The sequence below is a fragment of the Equus caballus genome, chromosome 8 (genome assembly GCF_041296265.1).
Source record: "Equus caballus isolate H_3958 breed thoroughbred chromosome 8, TB-T2T, whole genome shotgun sequence".
Classification (NCBI taxonomy): Eukaryota; Metazoa; Chordata; class Mammalia; order Perissodactyla; family Equidae; genus Equus; species Equus caballus.
In genome coordinates this window covers 84,078,307-84,100,418 of record NC_091691.1, presented here as the reverse complement: position 1 = coordinate 84,100,418, position 22,112 = coordinate 84,078,307, and the positions used below count along the sequence as shown (strand labels likewise).

Genomic DNA, 22,112 nt, shown 5'->3' with positions numbered 1-22,112 from the left:
ATCACAGCACTGGCTTTTCCCTGGTTTCAAAAAAAAAAATGTCCCAGTTGAATGAGACTTTAAAGGCATTTTATCCAGCTCCTTCGGGAAATTAAAATTCTTTGCACACAGGTGCACTACAAACACACATAGTCACACACATACACCTGCCCCCATCACTTACCAAATAGCACAATGTGCTTCTTTTATTAAAAGCTGATCTTTCTTCTGTGGATGTTCGGTTGCATTTTTGAGAGGGAAAATCCCCACCAAATAAATTCCAGGTTCATAGCTCAACTGCTGTCTGGAGGGAATTGCTGGAGAATGCTTTGGAAACTTGAAGGTAACTCAACCTTTGTCAAGGTGAGAACTTCTACACTTCGCTTGCCGAGGTCACGACTTTCTCTTTGATTGGGCGGCTGCCGGAAGCACTGGAGTGCTCCTGCACTGGAACGCTTGTCTCTCGTTCTTACTCATGTCTTTCTCCCAGACCACAGATGGTGTTTCCTTCTAGAGGCCCCCAAGGCACCCCACACCTACCGCAAAAATCCGCAGCTCAGGACCGCTGTCACTCATTTGCCTGTCTCTGTCCTCATTAGATTGTCAACACTATAGTCTAGAGAGAGCATCTTATTTTTGAATTCTCAGTGATCAGCACAATGTCTGACACAATAGTAGGAACACATGGTTGAATGAATGAAGGAGGGAAGGAGTGATTTTCTTACTCATCTTTGCATCCTATGCACAGTGTTTAGATATTCCAAGTACACAGTAAATTTGTGTCACATAAATCATTTTTCAGAACACATATGGTGACCCTGCTTTCTAAATTTGGCTACTTATGAGCAGGCCCTTTGGAATCCTCAGTAGCCATCTACATTTTTGTGAACTTGTGTGCGTTTTGGGACGCCTCCCTTTCCTTCGGAAAGCTTGGAAGTGAACTCAGATGTCAAAGAGAAGAAGGGGATGCCCAATCTCTCTACTCCTCCACAGGCCCTGGGGATTCCTGCCATAGGTTTATACCCAGTGGCTTCCTGAGCGTATCCCAGGGAGCGGGAAATGAGGAGGAGTCAGTATGCAACTGCTGGCCTTGGAGTAGGCTTTTGAGGATAGAGGAAGAGGCAGCAATGGAGGAAACGGCCTAATGACCTGGCATTGTGAGCACTAACCCAGCGGGCACTGTGAAAGACAACCAGCTCGTGTCTTACCCTGCTCCTCTGAGAAATAAAAATTCTTCACATATATAACTGAAAAGTGTTCTAACCATCTCCTCTACCTTCCCAAGGGCCTCAACAGACCCGGTGCGGCACATCACGCTGGCACACGGCCAGGGAAAAGCAGCCAGCTCTTCGTATTACAGCTTTGCCCCCAAGTACAACACCGTGCTCTTTATCTACAGCCTGTAGGTGACTGAATCATTAACAGAAAAAGAGTGATTATTTTCCCAATAGTAACAAAAATGTTATAACATCAAAGACTCAGTCTTTCTTCATCTGAAAAGAAACGAAAGGCATAATTAAAGTCTTTGGGCACCCTGTCTACGGCTCTGTCTAGCTATGGTGTCTATGGCGTTTAGCTCCTTGAGGCCTGAATGTCTCTGTTTAGGAGACTAACTCCTAGACGGAGAGCAGCTCTGGGAAGGGACGTGGGCTCCTTCTTCTCTGTGTCCCCAGAGCCCAGCATGGTACCAGGCATATAGTAATCACACAACCCACGTCTGTGCAGTGAATGGCAGACAACGCAGTGAAGAGGGAGCATGAACCTGGACCCATGCACCAAATTCCAGAACGCCAAACTAGGGAGGATCCCTTTGAAATCCAGAGAAGACAGTGCTCAGACAAATCAAAGGGAAGAGGACTTTACTGGCATCCAGGCACTCATTCAGGGGGTACTGCCTGAGTCCTCTCCTGCCTGCTCTAGGAAGGCAACAGCTACGGGACACCACTGGGATGAAGTGGCAAAGCCTGGAAACCTGGCTTCAGGGTCCAGCTCACCCAGAGACTAGCTGAACGACCTCGGGCATGTTCCTTAACCTATCCGGGCTTCAATTTCCTCTTCAGTACAAACAGTAAACTGGGTTCCAGTTCTAACATTATCTTTGGATTCATGGAAGTATACCAAGTGGAAAACATAGATTTAAGAAGAGTTCATAAAACTGTGTAGATGAGCCTTCTACATGTGATACTGCTGTGCTGTTTCACAAAACCTCCTCTGGGGTTGGCTGGAACATGGGACAGGCCCTACTGGCTATTGTCACGTTCGACATGCACATTGTACTAAGACGAAGGAGTCACAGGACCTCACCGGCATGATTCACGAAGCAAAGTAACGCCTGTCTCCAGGGGAAGAAAACATCTCAGTGTGGCTGCCCGGGGGCTCTGCCGCCTCCCCCGCTCCAGTGCGATTTTAACTGCACTTCCAAGTGGCCCCTCCAGCTGGCAAACTACGTTTGGAGGCAGTAAGCATCCCCAGGAATAGTGCTCTATTGGGGAAGACTGGCAGTGATCATCCCAGTGGGATGGGCCAGGGAGGGGATGAAAGCTAGGCTGGGGAAGGATGCTGTGATCAGAGAGTTGGAGCAGCAGGACAGGGTCAGATATGGCTTTAAGATGGGGGAGTGGAAGCCTTGCCTTCCACGTGTGCTCCTTAGAGATCTATGGAAAAAACAGGTCCCCAAGCCTGGATGCAGAACTAACCCAGACAGGAATCATAATAAGCCGCTACGGGAGCCAACCTAGTAGAAAAGATGTAGAATGCCCTTCCTTTTGCTGCCTGTTTCATTCCATCTGAGGAAAGTCTCAGGGTGGTGGGAGAGAGGAGGAATTGTGCCTGAGGCTGTGCTCACATTGTCCGTGAGCCTGAGAAGGGTTGGGAGCCTGCAGGCTCTGGGTCAGTGAGGGCCACGTCAGTTGGCTGGGGCGCTAAGTTGGCTGGTCCATGTCTGGACAGTTTGGCCACCCCCTTCCTGACCCCAAAACTACCACTTTGCTGTTCCTTCCCTTCCCTTCACTTCATGATGATGGTGTTTCACAGTATTTGTCTTTCTCTGCATTGTGGAACACTCACAAGGAAAGATGGTCATATGGCTTATCTCTCTCTTATCCTGCAGACTTTCCCTCAGAAACCCAACTTCTACATAGCCTCAGCTGTGAAGCATGAGGTTTTGTGGAAACACTAGGCCAAGGAAGGCTATAAGTAAAAGAGAGAACTTTAGATTTAGGAGACCCAAGTTGAGTAGTGGTTGCATGACCAGCCGATTCCAGAACCACTCTCGGTCTCAGTTTGCTGTCTGTGGAAAGCGCCCAAATCTGTCATCTTTGCCCTTTCTTGCACAGATCAAAGGAAATAACGTGCACAGGAGAGATTTGTGTAACAGTAGAGCCCTCTACCAATGCTTGTTCAATCAGTGCTTTCTCCAGAAAAGCAAAAAAAAAAGGAATGTCAGTGCATTAATTATTTTAGGGGGTCTGGTTCTCCTCTTGAGAGTGGATGATGCCAGGAGGGAAGGAATGGGAGGTGGAAGGAGAGGAAGGGCAGGAAGGAATGGACTTCCTCTTCTTTGGATGGAAGCTTCTCAGGACCTCGGAACCTTTGCAGTGTATCATAGATGTGTGGACTACACTCACCTGGTGCTTTCCAGCAAGGGGCTTGGAATTATTTTGCAAAGTTTTGCTCATTTGGTTCCCTGGTAAACATAATTTAGAACATTTAGAATGGTCCCAAACAGAATGCGAGCCAGTGAACGCCCATGTCTGGAAATTATGTCAGACACATTTAATTTACGAGTATCCCGAGTGCCCAGGGCAGTACCAGACACATGGCAGCCACTGAATACACATATTTATTTGGCAAATGGATGATTGAATGAACCTGTTTCTGATGGTTGCTCCAACCCTTCAATTTGATTACACATGTACCAGTTCACTTCGCCAAGTCAGAGGAGAACAGCTTTAGCCCAGCACAAACAGAATCTACTCCTTACTTTACATGCCTGTCAGAGAAAGGATGTGTTTCAAACCAGACCACCCAGCTGGTCCAATTGTCCCAGAAGCTGCATGGGTTTAAAATGTTCAGGTTTGCCATGGCAACGCACACATAGTTCGTGTATAATTTCCTGATGGTGATTCATCGAAACATAAGGAATAAGAATCCAGCACACAAATTCAGTAATCAGCCTGGCAATTGATTAAAATCAGTAGAAATCACACATGTTCTAGAATTTCTGAAAGGTCAGTTAAGAGACATGTGTAAGTTATCAGAAAGTTGTTTTTTATGATGCAACGTGAAGGACCGACAAACCTTAATTTTGCATCCATAAGCCTGTGGTTTTCACAACCTAGCTTTAATCCAGTTTTAGTTTTTGGCATCTAACATTTTCCTAACTATTCATTTCAACTCAATAAGCATGGGTTGAACAATTCCTATGTGCCTAGCCTTCTGCTGGGTGCTCTGGGGAACACGGCAATCTTTCTATTGACTCAGGAAAACAAGACAATTCATCATCGGCTAAAGTATTTAACAATGGCATGTGAGAGGCAAAGTTCAGATGACATATTGGTTATGAGCACAAAAGGACCGGAATTTATTCAGTAATTACACATGATTGAGAGCACTGCTACAAGATGAGCCTTCTTGCCCAAACCTAACAGATGCCAAGGCCTTCACTGAGTGGAAGGATTGCCTAACAGTAGCTATTTAGTGTGATAATGGCGTTTGATAGTTTGGACACAAACACCATTGTCACACTCCACAGCTCTGCTAAGGAAAATCTGTAGCCGTGAAGGTGTTAACTTCACCTCCACTTTCCACCACAGCCACTGATCATCATCCGGGAACCTCACCAGCTCCACAGAGTGACCTGAGCAGAGAAAAGAGGGATCAATGGTGGGGAGCATCTTGAGCAAAGGAAATATAAAGATGTCAGGCTTCTGTGTTCTGGAACAGTCGAGCTAATAAAGGGACCCATTGCCACCCCACGGAGGCCTCCCACCAACAGAAACAAACACTTCCTATGGAAATGGATGGGAAATCTGTTTGCATCGATTTTCTAAAAGGGCTAAATGGGAAAGAATCCCTAGAGGGAACTGATTCTAGGAAACAAAGACTTAGTGGAAAACCACATTATATGTCATAATAAAATGACTGGATTAATGGCTCCTCCCCATTGCTTCCCTCACCATATATCCCAATCCATCATGAGCAGATGCGGTAAATTCTGCAGTCTAAGAAAATTAAAATTGTTTTGCAAGGGGATGTAGCATTTAGCTGTGCTGTAATCTACTCACAGTAACATCTATTGGATACAAGGGCATCCGATGGTGCTCAGATTTTAAATCCTATTCAGCAGTCATTTCCCTCCATGGTAGTGGGTGGGAGAAGAGACGAGGTGAGGAAAAGAGGAACATGGAGACCGAAGAACTATTCCATTTTTCATTAATAATACTGATTTTCCAGCAAAAGGAAGCCTCCTGTGAATAAATCCCTTCTGGTTTATTGGATTTCCCGTTAAAAATGGTTGCTAACCGATACATGAACTCTTGCCCACATAGAGAATGAGAGGAAATAAAGCATCTTACCTAATCCTTTATTTGCCCCCAAATGCTAGCAAAGGAGAGGGTTGGGGGCCAGCTTATTTTTTCCCCAGGATAACTGAGTTGTTAACATTTGACCAGAGCCTTGATTTGGCCAAAAAACTGGCTCTTTCTTAAGAACTGGAAATGAACCCTTGTGCATCTTTCAGTAAAAATGTCCCTTATTCACATGTGGACCGTAAAATTGCCCTCTTCAACTGAGACTGTGTAGTTGTTAGCACACCACAAGAGTCCCTCAGCCTCCAGGGGACTGGGGTGTTGAACCCTGCCTTTTTTTCTTTCCTTTTTGACTGTGTTAATTTGCTTATCTTCCTACTAAATGACTGGCTTCATTGGGTTCCTGTCTGTGACCCTGGCCTGCCCTTACAGGGTGCAGTCATTTGCAAGGCGGCAGGGAGGTGCCGCATAGCCCACTGTTAGACCTGCTCTCCTCAGGTGGACCTCGTCACACCGAATCCAAACTCTAGAGTTCCACTGGCCCCAGTCGCTACCACAAACCCTTAGCACACCGGCCCAGCCATTGTGGACGTACTTGTGTGATTAACTATCTCTGGTTCCTTCCTTCCCTGCTGTTCCTCCTAACAAGTTAGCTGGGCTCATCTCTGTCTTTGCCTGAGGGACCTAGAGCAGAAACTCCCACTTCCTGGTCACTCAAGGGATATTGCTGACCATGACAACAGGCTCCAGAAATATCAACCTGAGTTGGGAAAAATCGATGAGAGAACAATTCACTAGTTAAAAAGATCCTGGTAGGATGCTTGGAGAGCACCCTACCAGGCCAGGGCTTGGGCCCACTTCACTCTCAGCACCTGCGGGCAGCGTCTGAGCACCCCTCCACTTCTCCAGGTGGGCTCTGTGTGCTTCGGGCTTTCCATAATCTGCAGAAGACAGAAACGGGAAGGAAGAGTAACAGGGAAGAAGAAAAGAGAGGAGGAAGTTCATGTGTTACAGGTCAATCTTAACAAACTCTTCTCCCCCAGAAACCTCTGTTTCTTCGGCCCAGAAATTTATCACGAGGAAAAAGCCCTTGAATTTGTAGAAAAGATTCTCTTTTCTATAAATCAGTAAAGAATATACCTAGAAGGTTGTTCACAATGACGTTGTTTATACAGTAAAAATCACAAACAGCCTAATTGTCCAATTACAGGAGGGTAATGTATTTATGACACACCTTAGTCATTAAAGTTGATGTAGAAAAATGACTCTTGACTTGGAAAGAGAGTCAAATGTGTTATTAAATGAAGACGTAGTTTACAAAACAGTATATACAGTATGAGCCCCTTTTCCGTGAAAATACACGTATGCCTGGAGCAAAAACATCAGATGTTAACCATGCTTATCTGTGCCTGGTGGAATTATGGTTTCATTGTTTTCTCCTTTTCCTTCTCTGCATGTATTATTTTCTACAATTAGCATAGTATTTTTGTAATGAGAAAAAAATTAGAATTTAAACAGTTTTTAAGCAGTTTTTTGGGTGTGTGGATTCCCTAATAAAAATTCCCTCTTCTGGGGCTGGCCCCGTGGCCGAGTGGTTAAGTTCGCGCGCTCCGCTGCAGGCGGCCCAGTGTTTCGTTGGTTCGAACCCTGGGCGCGGACATGGCACTGCTCATCAAACTGAGGCAGCATCCCACATGCCACAACTAGAAGGACCCACAACGAAGAATATACAACTATGTACTGGGGGGCTTTGGGGAGAAAAAGGAAAAAAATGTAAAAAATCTAAAAAAAAAAAAAAATTCCCTCTTCTGAAATTGGGAGGTTAGAACTTAGCCTATTTCCACACTACTTGTCAACAAGCTTGAAAAGTTAGTGCTGTGCTGAGAGATGGGCCTCAGGCTAATTTCCTAGCAAATTATTAGTGAAATACTTTGTTACACAGTACAATAATTTTATGGTATTATTGCATCAATCAATAAACACATTTATTGAATGCCTCATGTTGTCAGCCTCTTGAACAATTTTTAAACATAGCTATAACAGCCATCATCTTTTATTACTTTGATTGTTTCTGCAGAAGTGGTTAAACTCTGTCAATCTGTAAAGCAGTTTAAACAAGCAAGCAGAATGTCTTCATTCTTTTCAAATGCCATCCAATAATATGTTGCTAATAAAAAAATTAAAAGTGGTTAATGCCAGGATGACTTGGATATTTCTTTTTAATTCACATAGTCATTTCTTATTCTGCAAATTTAAACCATCTTTTGTCCTGGTATTTTCAGATTTAACAACTGAACTTAAATAGTACTGGTTAATAAAAAACAGAAAGTTTACAAGCTGGATGGGAAATAATTACACCTGTTATTTCCTCTGAAAAAGCGAACGCTTACGGCAAAGATGTTGGATATTAATCAGGAGGATGCCTTCAAATACAAGCAGTTTTCTACAGCTTAGAAAAGGCCTGAGGGATCCTGTTAGCTTCTCTCCTCTGATCTCATTCACATAAATCTCCCTCCGCCTCTCTTTGTGCCTTACATCCCGAGATTTCTTGAGAGAGGTCAAGTGTTCCCATTCCTAAACGGCTGTCTATTAAAACTAAATTTCTGTGCAGTGTCCCAGTCTCCCCGCACCTTCCCAACCTGGACTGAAGCTCTAGACATTTCTAGTTGCTGCGGTCAATTCAGAATGCAGTTTCCCCGTTGAGCCCGTGAGTAGGAAAAACAGTCTGGACTGGGTTTGCTCCTCTCTTATGTCATGGGTTTCTTTTCATAAAAGGGGGGTGGGCAGGGAGGGGGAGTTCATTAAAGAGAAAGCTTTTACAAAGCCTAACCATCTAGTGAATTCATCAACCTGCAACTAATCTCTGTGCGTCACAGCTCCTTGCAAGACGTCTTAGATTCATAAGTACCAAGAATATCACAAAACTCCCTCTTCTTCCTCAGGTCAGGTCTGGCCACCAGCAGCTTGTCTATGCTTTAATATTTTGTTTCCCAGGGGCTGAGAACATTCTAGAGCCAACCCCAGAGGCCTGCGGACAGAGTGCACTGGGGACTGTGAAGTTACCTTGCTGCAAACCTAACCTAACAGCACCAAAGAAAAAAAGATTTCTTAAAAAGCAAAAGATAAATGGAAATGCTTTTTCTTAATTCCAAATCCACATTTACTGCCATTTCAAACAGATGTGTTAAATGCATCCACTGGATTCTTTTAGGCTGTTATAGTGTAGATGAAGACAAGTCAGTGTCATATGCCTGAGTCTTGTCATTTTGAAAGCACATGGAAATTTTAAAATAGAATGCTCTTGTCAATAGGGAGCAAAGAAGAGTTTTTTTTATTTCTCATTTAAATCCAACTAGAAGGGAAAATCTGGAAAGCTCCTTATGCATCCATTTATTATCCACGTTTATCCCCAACCGGGGTGAAGAAGGGATCATTGGGCAAATTCTCAGCCAAGTCAGAGTCTCAACAGACTCTTTTTAAAGAGAATTGCTGAGGCCTGGGGATTCCCAGGAATCAGTTTCATTTCTGTGCAGGTGTCCAGCTATTTTCAGTGCTGCCGAGGGAACAATACGAGTTGGACAGAGGAAAAACTCTGACGCTGGCATTTTAGAAGTAGAAGACACGGCGAGCCTTGTGGGCGTGCTTGCCTTGAAGCAGTGGGACGAGGGGGGAATTCCTGGTTAAATAAACCTGCTAATTCCAGTTATTCTACTGGTGGGATCTTATTTGAAGGCCTTGGTGTTACTGTTAAAACAAACCATCCCAAAACGGGGAATGGCTTCATACACTGCTGCTCCAAGGGCAGAAATAAAAGCCCACGCCACCTCTGGGCCCTCGACTCCTCCCCAGCCTCGTCCTTTCCCTGCACAGGGGTGAGAATAACCTCCAGGAAAGTCTCTGGTTTTCTCAGGCTCTCTGAAGAAACAGAATGATTGCGGCAGACAAATTCAAATACGCTGTGTTTAACACTTCACACGGCTCAGGTGCTATGTGGGGTCTTTTTAGACACCTGGGTTGCAGTTCATTCCTGTTTCTCAAAGTCAGTAGCCCCTAAAAGAACAGCCCAGCTCACACAGTGGAGTTGGAGAAGACACTTACCTTCTGGGCAGCTCTTGTCTTCTCTCGGCCCAGGGCCCTTCTCTGGCCTGTGGGGTGGGGCCTTCCGCTCCCCCTATTTCTGCTGGCTGTGCAGGCGGCCATGGGCGCAAGTCCTGAGCTTCTGTGGTTTTTAGGCCTTTTCGCTCTCCCTTTATGGGATCCAGGGTTTTAAAGTAAACAGTTCTTTCTCTTTCTGATAAGTCACATTAAATTATCGATTTGGAGGGAGGGAGGGCATGACCTTAGCCCACTAAGTCATCGTCACCTTTGGTCAAGCACACCAAGCACCACTGGAGAGCCCACATCCCCCCTCTGCTGCGTGGGGGTGCAGCCGCACAGAAATGGAGGCCAAGGGGGTGGAGCAGGCAGTTGCACCTGGTGAATACATTATTCCCCTCAGAAACCCAGGTTTAAATTTGCTTAACTTTTTCCTTACAGAAAGACTGTATAGTTTATTACATTGTCACCTCCTCACATTTCTAGACCCAGAAGAGTCACCTGGTCATGTGAACCTATTAAATTAAATATATCCTTGGCTCATCCTCCTTAGGGCTCTTGACCAATATTTGAAGCCAATCTCCTTCTCCTCTCGAACTGATCTGTGCTGCACTGATCTCTCCAACTACTGATGTAATTACAATCTGTTTATTTGTTCACACCAACAATTATTTATTAGGCTCCTCCTTATCTGCTAAGCTCGCAAAATGCAAGGGTGAGAAGATAAAAAGGAGTTTACTATCCGGTAGGAAAGACAGATACAAAGCAGTGACATAAACAACCATCAGAGGCTGCCCCTGGTCCTAAATGGAGCCTGTTAGCTGCTGTTACTTGTAGTGTCTCTGGTCATTTCTTTTCCTCCTCAGGCCACTAGGTCACTTTGCTTTCTTAAGCTTTGAAAGGAAGCTATTTGTTACTCTCGAGTAATAAACACAATCTGAAGTGAGGTCTGGTGATCCAGGTCAAAGCTCACGGTGATCTGAGGAGATAGGCAGCCTTAACTAGCAGCTCACGCCATTCTGCTCTATACTTACTGGGGTTATGGTACTTCTTTTCAGGTGAAAGGGGAAAGCAAAATACGCTGTGGCCTTTTCTTTTTGTTTCCCAAGAACTGATCTCAAGAAATGAGCCCAAAGAGTTGCCGCTGCTCTTTGCTCCTGCTACTGCTCCCCAAGTGCCTGTGGGGGACCCCTCCCCTGGTTGCCTCAGGCCACCTGAGGTCACCCTGCAAACTCCTCCCTGGAAAAGACCAGGTCTTCCCAGGAGGGCTAAGGGACTGGCCAAGCGTGGCCTTCCAAAGGCTGACACATTCATATGGTAAAAGCCCAATGTTCATCCTAAAATGGGAAACACATTCTGGGGGGCCCTGTGGAAATCGCGAATGCTCTGTGTGCTCCAAGCTTGTTCAGAGGAGAAGGGGTCAATGAGACTTTTTTAAAGGTCGCGTTACTGGCACTGCCTGGGGTAACTTGCTTTGTATTTTTTAAGTTGCTTCACCTGGTTACACCAATCATATTTCTTTAAAGAATTACTGTACGTTTTTCTCCTTTAAAGTGAAACAGAATCCCTAGAAATCCCCAGGTAGATATTCTTTGAAATGGCAGGACAATCCCTCCCACTCCCAGGCCTCACCACGGGAACATCCGGGTCACGTTCATCAGCTTCTCTTGGTCTCTGAAAGTTGATGCGTTTTGGCTGAGTTTTTCCCTTCGTTTGGAAAACCGTGATGAAGACAAATGTTCGACTTTCAGACGATTTCCTTTAAGTTCTCAGCCAGGGTACTTGCAAGGATTCTGAATTTCAGAGAGAGGATAAATCTTGTCCTATTTATAATCCTTTAACAAACTTCTTCCAGCAAATTACACAACCCCTCCCTCAGCTGCCTTTAAAATTGACCTTTTTTTAAAAAAAAGTAGATAAAAGGGGATGCATTCTTTTAAGATAAGATGGATTTGAAGCCTGCAAGGTAGAAGATCAGCTTGGAATGTCTGAATCCCTGATGTTTGTACTCAGATACAGGCTGCGAAACTGGGCTTCCCAGACAGTGAAAAACAAAATCAGGTAACTTTCCACTGGTTGCAGCTGGAAGCTGGCCCCGCCCCCTTGGGTGACTGACTGTGGTTTCCTCATCTTCCTGTCATGAGCTGCAGGCTTTTTGAAATGGGAAAAAAAGTGATCACTTCCAATGAAGAATGCCAAACTTTTGCCAGGAAGGAGATGGAAGTTTGGGAACTGGGAATACTGGGTCTCTCATTTCGGATTCTTTGCCATGCGGATTTTTGCCTTTGGACCAGACGCTTTCTGAGACTTTCATTTCCTCTCTGTGTAGCAAAGCTGAGAATATTTGCTTGTCATTTGCTCTGAAACCTTGAGTGAAAGAGGGGACGAATTCATTTTTATTAACAAACAGAGAAAAACAAAGATGGATATAGAGAAATTACAAAGGTCATAACTTGTATGGACGAATTGGTTATTTATTGGACTAGTAAAGAAAAAGACCAAGCGAGTTGAATTTATCCTGTGAGGGAAAGGGCCAAGTACAGAGGGACTGGAAGGATGCTGGATTGCCACAACCTCAGATTTGCTATCAAAAGAATCAAAATCATTTTCAAACCAATGTCACAATCCAGGACCCAAGTAAAAACATGGAGTCCTGATTTCATCACTGTAGTCACACACAGGTCACCTTCTCACTAAAGGCCCTGCTCTTAGCAGTGGAAACAGGCTCAGAACACCGACAGGCATGGGGGGCAGGGGCCTTGCTGTGGGGGGCCTAGGGAGGGGCATCACATGAATAAGCGGTACCCACTCCTCAGAGGCAGTTGAAAACAAGGTGCCTCACTATGATACTTCTCCCCTAAAGACTTCAGCACATATCCCCAAGAATAAGAGTATTCTAATAACCTGAGTACCTTTATCAGAGCCCAATTAACAGTAATTTCCTAACGACATCTAATATTTACCTCATTTTCAAATTTGCCAATTATCTCTAAAATCTCTTTTAGAGCTGTTTTTCTTTTCTTTTTTAAGCTATGATCCAGTCAAGATTAATGCCTTGCATTTGGTTCTTCTTTCCTCATTTTTAAATTTTTTTAAATGACAAAATTAATCTGGATGTTCTCTAGCACTCTGTCAAAATGTTATATTCCCAGCATAGTTTTTCCAGAGCTGGCCATTCCTCCGGGACCTCTAACGGGAGAAGGTCTAGAATGCAGGCCCTTTAATCCTTCTGCCTGGCCACCCTCTCTCCATGGCCTCCCCCTTCTGAAGAGCAAATGCTGCCTGAGTAAATCTTCCTTAAACATCAAACAAGAATCCCCAGGGGCCGGCCCAGTGGCACAGTGGTTAAATTCACATGTTCTGCTTCAGTGGCCCGGGGTTCACTGGTTCGGATCCCAGGTGCAGACCTACGCACCGCTTGTCAGGCCACGCTGTGGCAGGCATGCCACATATTAAAAAAAAATAGAGGAAGATGGGCATGGATATTAGCTCAGGACCAGTCTTCCTCAGCAAAAAGAGGAGGATTGGTGGCAGATGTTAGCTCGGGGCTAATCTTCCTCAAAAAAAAAAAAAGAGAGAGAATCTCCAATGAGTCCTCATTCATTCATTCAATACATATTTGTTGAAGGCCATGATGTCCTCAGCACCATTCTAGTTACTGGGTATACAGCAGCAAAAACCAACCAACCAATCAACCAACCAGCCAACCACATCAGACTGAAATGCCTTGCCTCATGAAGCTTACACCCAGCAGGAGACAAGCAATAAATAAAATAAATGAAGGAAGGCAGAGGAAGGGGGTGATAAGTTTGGGGGAAGGACTCAATTTAAAATAATGTGATAGGCAGGGCCACCTGAGGAGGCAGAGAGCAGAAGGAAGTTGAAAAGTGAACCATGAGGATACCAGGGGGAAGAGCATTTCCAGGCAGAGAGACCTGCCTGCTCAGGTGTGTCTCAAAACAGGAAGAAGTCCACTGTGGCCGGTGTGGTGGGGCAGGGGGAGAGTTACCAGATGAGGTCGTGCGGCCTTCCATACTCATTCGTATTTTTCCAGTATGTGCTTGGCTATACGGTGGTCCCACCTTATCCGCGGGTTCACTTTCCGCCGTTTCAGTTACTCACGGTCAACTGCAGTCGGAAAACACAGTACAGTAAGATATTTTGAAGGAGACCACATTTACTTAACTTTTATTACAGTATGTTGTTGCAATTGTTCCATTGTATTATTAGTTATTGTTGTTAATCTCTTACTGTGCCCAATTTGTAAATTAAACTTCATCATGGCTATGTATATGAAAAAACATAGTATCTATAGGGTTGGGTACTATCTGGGTTTCAGGCATCCACTGGGGTTCTTGGAATGTAGGATAAGGCAGAACTACTGTACCCTATCCAGAGTAGGCAGAAAATAAATACTAATTTATTTTAATTGCAATTATTTTCAATAAAAAGGAGATGAATTGGAATTGGAATCATTATTCAAGAATCAGTTCCACCTCAAGTTCATTTCATAATTAACTGAATCTAAGAATTATTCAAATATGACACATTTAGATTTTCAAGATGTTAAAACGTGGGGGAAAATTGTGTGTTTTAAAATCAATGAAATACAGTAATTCGAGTTCCCTTTACTCTCTGCCCCCCTTTATATTTGACAGTGTTCTTACATAATGTAGTTATTAACAGCACTGAGCCTGCAGCTAGACTGCCTGGGTTCAGATCCCAGTCCTCCCATTTCCCAGCTGTGTGACCTTGAGCAAGGTGCTTAACCTCACTGTGCCTCAGTTTTCTCCTTTGTAAATTTGTGTTAATAGTAGTGCCGCTTCAAAGGTCGTCTTGAGGATTAAATGAATTAATATACGTAAAGTGCTTAGAGCAGTGCCTGGCACAGGGTAAACACTATTAAGTGTTATTATTATTCAATCCTTACAACGTCTTTGATTATTCTTTTTTTTGTTTGTTTTTTTGTTTTTTTGGTTTTTTTTGGAGGAAGATTAGCCCTCATCTAACTACTGCCAGTCCTCCTCTTTTTGCTGAGGAAGCCTGGCTCTGAGCTAACATCCGTGCCCATCTTCCTCTAGTTTATACGTGGGACGCCTACCACAGCATGGCTGCCAAGCAGTGCCATGTCCGCACCCGGGATCCGAACCAGCGAACCCCGGGCCGCCGAGAAGCGGAACGTGCGAACTTAACCGCTGCGCCACCGGGCCGGCCCCCGTCTTTGATTATTCTTGTTTCAATTTTAAAATAAGGAAAGTGCTCAAAGACAAAGCTAGGAAATGTCAAGGCTGGGACTCCAAGCTCACTTTTCTGGGGCAGTTTCCTGCTCTCTGCAGCTCTCCCTGCCTAAGGAAGTTGGGTTCCAACACCCATGACTTTGCTTTTCCAGGAGTAGGTCAAAACTCTGGGCACTGTTGACAACCTCCTTAGAGTCACACTGCTTCTGACCTGGTCCATGATCTTTGTCCAGATAGTCTATCATTGTGTTTTACAAACCACCAGCCTGTCACCTTGAACATTTGTACTCCAAGTGAGCACACGAATATAGAAGGAGAGAGCAGGCCTCTCTGGAGCTCGTACAGGGTCCCTGAGAATGGACCTCTGCCACAGCAAAGCTCTGGGAAGGGAGAGGTGCCTTGTGAATAGGGAGCCTGTTTTGCAAGGAGACCCAACACCCAGGCCAAATGTTGTGTCACAGACCACAGATCCTTAAGATAGAGGGGCCAATCCCAGCTCTTCCTCTTACCCTTGGTGACTTTCAAGGAATTCTCATGGCACTTTCTCCTCCCATCATCAGAGATTTTTATCTGGAAATGTCACATGAAGAAAGGACTTAGTCGACGCATTCATTCATTTCTTCATGCTCTATCCTAGGTAGCTCTCTACCTGGACTCGAGCTAGCAACATAGAATTATCCTTCTCCTTCCCCCCCGCCTCCCCAGGAGCATCATGAGACACCTATGTATAAATCCCAAAGTCATCTAGATTTCTAAGGGTTAAAGGAAAAGAATGACCGCTGTGTTATTGTAATTTATAAGAAATATATATTGCCTTCATCGCTGTTTCTGGCACAGAGCTCCTAAAACCCTTGGAATTGCAGAAGTGATGAGAACTATAAAGGTATCTTTTGTTATGTTAATGAGGGACTTTCGGAAAGTTTCTAGGTAACCAAAGGATGGGGGCTGGTTGCCAGGGACCCAACCATATGGTTAGAGGATTGGAAATTTCAGTTCTACCCCCTACCCCAACTTCCAGAGAGGGGAGAAGGGGTGGAGGTTGAACCAATTACTGATGGACAATGATGTAATCAATTATGCTTATGTAATGAAACCTCCATTAAAAACCCAGAGGGACTGGGTTTGGAGAGCTTCTGAGTTGATGATCATGTGGGGATTTGGGGAGAGTGGCACCATCTGAGAGGGCAAGGAAGCTCCATGCCCTTTCCCCATAGCTTGCCCTATGCATCCCTTCTCTCTGGCTCTTCCTGAGTTATATCCTTTTATAATAAACTGGTGATCTAGTAAGTAAAACATTTCTCCGAGTTCTGTGAGCCACACTAGCAAATTCATTGAACCCAAGGAGGGGGTGGTTGGAAACTTCAATCTATAGCCTGTCAGTCAGAAGCACAGGTGACAACCTGGACTGTTCATTGGGGCATCCAAAGTTGCGGAGGGCGGTCTTGTGGGACTGAGCCCTTAACCAGTGGGATCTGACACTATCTCCAGGTAGATAGTATTAGAATTGAATTGAATTGTAGAACACCCAGCTGGTGTCCGAGCATTGCTTGGTATGTGGAAAAATCCCACACACATTGTAATTTGTGCCCAGGATCTTAACCACATACTCTGGACAGTCTCAAATGCACCCCAGGTTGGGGGGGGGGGGTCTCTGCTCTAATTTTCTTGAATGCTAAGGCCAGCTGTGTGAAATACTTCACAAAGCAACACATATCCTTGCATAGTATCCTTGAAATCAAAACTTGGCAGGAAATTCTGAGCCATTTAGTCCCTGTCATAATGTTCCCTCCGTCTCCCTCTAGATCCAGTGTTAGGCCAAGAAGTTCGGATGCAAATCCTGGGTGTGTGTTCCTCTTATGCAGTGGGACTTTTGTGCTCATCCCTGAGTGTGTTTCTCATAGACCCCACTTTGATGGAGAGTTCTCTAAGGAAACACTCTCCGCCATCTTGTTGTGTAGGTCACTGTCTTCCCTTCTTACTCTCCCTGCTGCCCGGCCAGTGGCCTTTCCCGCATTGCCTTCGTAGGGAAGCCTTCACAAGCCTTGACCTCCAACCCGGGGTCTCCTCTGAGGTCTGTCCACCAGCACCTCCCAACAAAACTCTGTCTGCTCTCATTGTTTCCTCTTCAACCACCCCTTCCTGGCACACTTAGGTATTGACAGAATCAACTTAGGAATTATTCTGAATTAAAACAGTGTTCAACGTGAAGAATTTTTTAAAATCAAGTTAATTTATTTGCTCTCTGTCCTGGCTGCAGCTGCTTCCTGTTTCACTTTTGTTTTAGAGTCGGGCAGAGAAGGGAGTTGGCACATAGTTTGTCTCCTATTGCAGAGCCACAGACGCCAGGCTCCACTGAGCCAGAAGCCAAACTAGTTCCTTGATCAGTGGTCTTGTGTCGCACCTGGACTCCTGGGGGGGTGTCATGCTGTCCCCTTCATTCCTCTTCTACTGTTGCCCCACCCTGTTTCCCCTGTCACCTCCTAATGTCCAAATGTCAGGCCGGGGGATTAGTGTAGTTGAGACACAAATCCAGTTCAGGGGGTTTACCCTAAGCGTCCGCCCTGGGCCAGGCACTGGCCTGCTGCGACAAGAGAGGGACTGCTGCCGACTGCTCGCATCAGACACGGGCAAGGCCTCAAGGAGCTCGGGGGGGAATGGGAGATTCAGGGCTTTGGGACCGCTTCCTAACTAACTCTGTGTTTGAGACAATGTGCGCTTCATCCCCTCAGGGAATGGTGGAGCTGGGACTCAGGGGTCAGGCAGGGGTCTCAGACGGAGCCCCCGCCAGCCAGCCGTGGGAGGGAGGCTTCATAAAGGCTCTGGGCTGAGGCCAGGGCCTGTGATTCACAAGCTCCGGTCCAAGCGTTCCTTGGTGGCCAGGCTGAGGCAAACGGCGTAATTCAGCCAGCCAAGGGGGACCAGCGGACCCAAGGTGGTACTTTGGAGACATTATCCTCTAATCGTGGGCACAGGGCATTGTGGGAAGCACAGGGGATTGTGGGAGGCAGGGGATTGTGGGAGGCAGAGGGGATTGTGGGAGTCACTGAAGACTGAGGGAGGCGCAGAGGGCCACTCGATGCCACGCCCCCGGCACAGAGAATTGTGGGAGGCACAGGGGATCCTGGGAGGCATGGGGGATTGTGGGAGTTACACAGGGCTGAGCACCTGCTGAGGAATGTGGCAGCCCTTCGATGTCTACTTGGTATGTAGGTGGGATGGGGAGAGAGGAGGCGGGTCCAAGGAGTGGGATTAAGACAAAGGCAGTGGGCCTGGCAAGGAGAGGACAGAGAGCAGTCTGGGGTCTTTGTTCAGAAAGATGTACTGTGAGCAGAGGTTCAGAGCAGGGGGTTTGTAGCCAGAGAACCTGCAGTTTGAATCCCATTTCTGCCCTTTCCTTGCTGGGTGAATTTGAGCCTAATTTCCTAATCTGTAAAATTCAGATAATAATACCTACCTTCCCAGACTCTGGTGAGGATTAAAGGAGGTGATGCATTTAAACACTTAGTGCAGTAGCTGGCACCTACTGAGCACTCAATAAATATTATTATTGCTGTTATTAGGCAGGTATTACAGAGGAAGGACTGAGAGGAGAGACACTCAGTTGGCTGCTGGTGGAGGAGCCTGAAATGGTCTCTCATCCTGGGAGACCACAGGCCTAGTAATGCCTCCTGCCCCCTCTGCAGCTGGGCCTGTAGGCTCCATTTGCAGCAAATCTCCTTCCTCACTTTGCTGGAGAAGAAGGACCCTGGCGTCAGAGGTTTGGGGCCGGCTCAAAGGGCAAGTCTGGGCCTTGGCCTGAGCCCCCAAGGATTCCACTCTGCCTGAGTTCCCAGGTGACCAGGGCAAGTTCCATATAACAGATAAAACGCTAATCATCTGGTGGCACCACATTTGTCTAACTGTATCCTCTCACTCACAACCATTCCTTCTCCTCTTGCCCGGATGGCTGCTTTGACCCTCGGGAAGGACAGCTGGGGAGTGCTGGGCACCATGTGGAGCCTTCTCAATCTCTCCTCGCCTTTTACTTTAGCTGCCTGGATCCCAGCCTGGACTGGATCAGACGTCAACAGGATGGACATGGCAGCCGCAGTCCCCGGAGGCTGGGCTGGGCTCTTCTCCCTGGCTCGGCCCCAGTCTTCTCTGTCCCTGGTTAACTGGCCTAGGAGCAGATGACTTGTCTTCAGTTGCTTTACTTGGCCTGTGATAGGCAATCTTTCTGCCCATTTCTCAGTAACAAAATAGAACACCCCTCATCTACTTGTGTCTTCCTTTCTTAAATTCTGTAAAGCACTTGATTGTTTGTTGCTTTGCAAGAAAATATATAACTGAGGTAGTTTCTCCAAGACAAAAAGAAATTTTATTACTAAAATCAAATATAGTCCCTTCTACTTCTATATTTTCATGCTTCTGCATAGAAAATAACTTCATTTCAATGCTGAATCACAGTGTAGTCTTGGAAGACATTTTAAATGACAAACTCAAAATATGTTGCACCAACAGTGCAGATAGCTCAGTCGAGGTGACACCATGACTGGAAATGACTGAATGCTCACATGCACAGGGATGGCAGTTACATCACGGCTGCCGCCTGGCCAACAGCAACGACAATGCCATTAATCCTAAAGGCATCCTAATTTCAGAAATTATAAAACAAGAGGGAGAAGGTTGTGCTTTAATGGACAAAAGGCAATTGTTCTGCAAAAATACGATAGTTTAGCAACCTATATTTTTCATTCCGTATTCTATCCTCAACATACTTCCTTCCGTGTCAAGGAATATCAATATCAACACTCTTAAAAACAACTTTGGATTCCATTTTCTTCATTGTGTTCCATTGACTGAATTTATTATTCACCACAACCCTCATTTGAAGCAAGTTGGGTGTTTTCTTTTTTCCAGCACTATTAACAATGATGCAAAGACCATCTTTATAGATAATAATTACACACATCTTTTGTAATTTTTAAAAGGCTTTGATACATATTGCATTATTAACTTTTTACTTCGATACCAAGAAAAATGGGCAAAAGTACTCCTTGCCTATGAGATCTTAAGTGTTACAAGGCGACCTTCCTCATTTCTATTTTGGGAAGTCACTGCTACAGCTCGGCTAATACCTCCTCAGACCAAGAATATCACAGATCTTGTTGTATCTATTGACAAACTGTCTCTCCTCAGTTAGAATTGCCAGATTTAGCAAATAAAAACACAGGACATCCAGTTAGCTCGTAATTTCAAATAAACAAATGCTTTTTTAGTACAAGTGTGTCCCATACAATATTTGGGGCATACTTATATTAGAAATTATTCATTGTTTATCTGAAATGCAAATCTAACTAGGTATGCTGTATTTTATATGGCAACCCTATCCGAATATATCCAAGGAGTCTGCAGGATCGTGTGCGGACTTCTTTTTGAAAACGTGTTCTTTTTGGAGGTTGAAGGTCAGTTTCCTTAGAGTTACTTCATTCCTTGAGCACATGATTATTTCAATAAGCGTGTCGCCTTTAACCTTAGCTCTTCCCTTACATCAAAGGCAGTGTCAACCAGGACAGGACAATATACCTCAAGTATATTGGGTATTTTGGCTGAATTTGTGAAATCAGGGAAAATCGCAGCGAGGATCGCCAGAAGGAAGATCAACTGCCAGCACTGTGTTGAAGGTGTGATGTCTCAAGGGGGCTGAGGAGTGAGAGCCTGGGGAAGGACCAGGAGACTCAGAGTCCTGAGCAGAGATTTGCAGCCCAGCTTAGCCCTTACTAGCCATGTTACCTGTGTCTCCTGGAGCCTCCATTCTCTTACATAAAAAAATCAGGAGCAATATTATGACTCTCCTCAGTATTTCTGTGTAAAATGGCAGCAGGCTGATTACATGAAAGGTTTTATAAACTGGAAGACTCTAAACAGTCTAAGCTAAAAATCACGGGGGAAAGTTTATGACGCCTGAGCTTTAGACATTGGATTTTCCCAGGTTTGCGCTGTTCTGATCTCTAATAGTCACCTGTGCAGCTCACCCCTATTCATCCCCTTCTCCCCACACATATAAAGCTACTCCTTAGGCCACGAGAAAAATCCCAGCGCCTCTTACGAATGGTTCAGCCGAAAGTGCTGCACACAGGAGACCAAAGACAACAGGGAAAGTCGTTTTCTCCAAATGCTTTAGGAAAAGCATTCAAACAGATTGTCATGTTTTAAGAGCAGGGTTTTAATTAGACTTGAGTTTATGGGATGTCTTCTTCAATCTAGGCTGTGTAAAGGGCATTGGAAAGTAATCAATAACCCAAACAAGAGTTTGGAACCAGGAAAAAAATCAATTGAATTAACCTCAAGTATATTGGGTATTTTGGCTGAATTTGTGAAATCAGGGAAAATCGCAGCGAGGATCGCCAGAAGGAAGATCAACTGCCAGCACTGTGTTGAAGGTGTGATGTCTCAAGGGGGCAGAGGAGTGAGAGCCCCTAGGTCGAATCTGTGAGACAGCCCACGGCAATTGTCTAACTCTTCATGACTGATAAAAATGTATGTAATTTGGGGCCAGGGAATGCATTCTTAAGCAGCATACAAAGCCTAAAATCAAGAATTTCTAACACTAGATGATTAAAGTAGTAACGTCAGACGACCAAAAAAAAAAAAAAAAACAGGGAAAAATATTAGGAATACAGAACACAGTCACATTTCTTCAGTTTACAGAGCATTCATATAAATCAAGATTGAATAATTCAAGATGAAAATCAGGAAAAGAAAGGATTTGAACATGGAATTTACAAAAAAATAAACACAAGAACACATGGTTCACTTCACTCGCAATTAAAGAAATGTAAATGAGATATCAATTATCAGTGAACAGATAAGTAAAAACCAAAAAGCTGGCCAGTATCCAGTATTGGTCACGCTGTGGACAATCTGCCACTCTCAAACACTGTTGCTGGAAGTATTAATGGTTTACTTTTTAAAGGATAATTTGAAAAAATCTATTAAAATTGAAAGTATATCTGTCTTGGTCCAGTAATTCTATTACTGGGAATTTGCTGTATAGATACATTCACAAAAGTAAACTAAGACACATATATAAGAATATTCATTGCAGCATTGTTGGTAAGAACAAAAAACTGAAACAAACTAAATATCTGTATGGTAGACTGGTTAAGTACATAATACAGCCATGCAATGTAATAATGTAATAATACAGCCATACAATGTAATATTGTGCAGACATTTAAACAGAGAAAGAAATAAAAGACTAGGGATTGGGACAAGAATGAAGATTAATTCT

The 22,112-nt window shown here is 44.7% G+C and overlaps 1 long non-coding RNA gene and 1 other non-coding gene across 2 annotated transcripts; both read right to left on the bottom strand.

Annotated features, from left to right (window-relative positions):
• Nucleotides 1-3,802: 3,802 nt before the first annotated feature.
• Nucleotides 3,803-9,747, bottom strand: LOC138925426 (uncharacterized). The gene is made up of 3 exons (XR_011441553.1): nucleotides 9,606-9,747; nucleotides 6,380-6,448; nucleotides 3,803-4,837 (listed from the first exon to the last, which is right to left on the bottom strand). It is a non-coding gene; the product is annotated as an uncharacterized lncRNA (long non-coding RNA).
• MIR122 (microRNA mir-122) lies at nucleotides 4,669-4,734 on the bottom strand. The gene has a single exon (NR_032876.1). It is a non-coding gene; the product is annotated as a microRNA mir-122 (primary transcript).
• Nucleotides 9,748-22,112: the final 12,365 nt, after the last annotated feature.